Source organism: Mus pahari, chromosome 14 (genome assembly GCF_900095145.1).
Source record: "Mus pahari chromosome 14, PAHARI_EIJ_v1.1, whole genome shotgun sequence".
NCBI classification, from domain to species: domain Eukaryota; kingdom Metazoa; phylum Chordata; class Mammalia; order Rodentia; family Muridae; genus Mus; species Mus pahari.
Window position 1 is genome coordinate 46448831 of NC_034603.1, and position 2406 is coordinate 46451236.

The window sequence follows — 2406 nt, forward strand, 5'->3', positions numbered from 1 at the left end:
ATATGAGCAGAGGACTAGGGAAGCGAGGAGAAGGGAAGGAAGTCATTAAGGATATTTTTATCAAGCAAGCTGTCACTGTAGATGTGGTGGTTTGAATGAGCAATGCTCCCATAGTCTCACGGTGTTCAATACATCCATAGTCCCTGTTGGTGATGCCATTTGGAGAGGCTTAGGAGCGTGACCTTGTTAGGAGGAATGTCACGAGGGTCAGGCTTTGAGAGTTTGAAGACTTGGGTCCATTTCCTGTTCTCTCTCTCAGCTTTGTACATTCGGTTACAGAGATGAGTTCTCAGCTTGCCGTACCTGCAGGCTGCCATGCTTTCCCACCATGACGGTGATGAACTCTTCTCCGCCTGAAGCCATAAGCCCAAGTAAACCCTGCTTTCTTTAAGCTGCTTTGGTCATGGTATTTTACCACAGAAATAGAAAAGCAACTCGTAGAGTGGGTAACCAGAGCTCCGTTCCATGCGGGAACTTCTGGAGGCAATGCACTGCACATTTTGACCCCTGCCATGAAGGAGTGTGGAGTGCTTACCTATCAGTCCCCACTTGACTTTTATTGAGAATGCCTCTGGAAGATATTAACGCCCCATTACTATTGGTCTACAGTGCACAGGGGCAGAGGGCTCTGGACCAGAAAAATCTCTCAGATGAGGACTAGCTAGCAGCTTATAGATACAAGATAACTCTTAAATAAGTCATAAAGATGAGGTGCTGAGAGCTTGCTATAGACTGACTGTGCTCATTAAAGCATTTTCTATTTGAGCTGTAGGCTTCCCTAGCTTTTACAAACACGGTTCCTTCAAGTATTCCCAGCCACGCCTTCTTATTCATATATGCAAATATTCTCCCCCACCCCACCCCCAGCTTTTAGGAACTTTATTTTCTTTCCACCTTTATCCTCTTTGCTTAAGTGTCTGTAGAGCCAGCCCAGGACCATTCCGTGGTGGCTCCAACTCACTTGGTGGCCTGTTCTGTGGGAGCTGCTGACCAGTCCTCAATGGCTGGCCAGTCAGTCCAGCCTTCAGCATGAAAGGTACAAAGGCCACCTGAACACCTTCACACCAGTCTGCCACCTGTGGCTGAGCTGCAGTGAACTCGGGAGCTGACACAGTCATTCGCCCTGAAATTCCTCCTTGTTCACAGCCTTCTCTACAGCAGCCTGCTCCTCCTTCTCAACCTCATCTGGATCTCTTTAAAAGTAAAGATCAGGCATAATCTTCCACGCCGCCCACAGAGATAGCGCCACCCACGTGCAGTACTTCCCCGGGCCAGCATCCACTACATCAGACCCACTGGGTGAGCACCCTTGTTACTGTTGCCTGGGATGGCAATGTCCACGTAGCACAGAAGAGAGTGTGTGTCACAGAGCAATGGTAAGCAGGCTGACATAAGACACCTCTGTGAGGGGCTGGTCGTCAACCCTGGGACCAGTCACCACTAGAATCCGTGGCTCCCTGAAGGCTGCTTTGAATTGTTAGTGAAGATTCCAGGCGTGAAGCAGCCAGCAATGGGAGTGGCTCCAACAACAGCCACAAACTTAAGCAGGGTTGGCCCGCTAGTGTTTCTGGAAGAGATGGCCCTGAGGTCAGCAGGGTTCTCAATGGCAACCATAGCCCAAGCTGTGAGCAACAGCCTCTCCCAGGTCGTCTTCAGATTTATGACATAGATACCTTCGTTTTTCCTAGTAGAGGTGTATAAGTGCATCTGAAAGTCGAGGTTGGTGCCACTTAGGTGGGCTCCTGTAACAAGGACATTGTAAAAGTTTCTCTTTAAGTTACAGCAGGAATCTCTGGGCAGCACACAAAGGCACAACTGTTCTTTAATGTAGTGGCCTACAAATGAGTGTCCATTACACATCTTTCTCTAATTTACCATCCTGGACTAGGACCTCTGAACTCCCAGCTCCTGAGTGTGAACTTTTCCTCTGTCTTTCAGTTCAGCCTTTGCAGGAATTCTTCCCAAGATTGAGTCTCTAATGAGTTCCTCCGGTCCTACCTCTATCCTTCCCGTGGCCTCTTCCTGTCACTTCTACCCTGGCTTTTTTGTAAGAAGCAGTTGCCATGTGTGCCTTCAAGCTATGAGCAATACTGTACTCAGTCAGATTTTGGAGCAATGGGTTGCTTCCACTGGACTAGATATTTCTCCTTTACTTCCCTTTCTGGATGACCACTTCCAAATAAACCACATACTATAACAGTCTGAGGCTGGATTTTTTTTTACAGTTCCCAGCACTAAGACACAACCAGGAATTTATAAGAATCTTCGAAACTGGGCTGGTGAGATGGCTCAGTGGGTAAGAGCACCCGAGTTCAAATCCCAGCAACCACATGGTGGCTCATAACCATCTGTAACAAGATCTGACGCCCTCTTCTGGAGTGTCTGAAGACAGCTACAGTGTACTTA

General features: G+C 48.1%; 1 pseudogene; it reads right to left on the reverse strand.

Annotated features, from left to right (window-relative positions):
• Positions 1-909: 909 nt before the first annotated feature.
• LOC110331826 lies at positions 910-1860 on the reverse strand (annotated as a pseudogene).
• Positions 1861-2406: the final 546 nt, after the last annotated feature.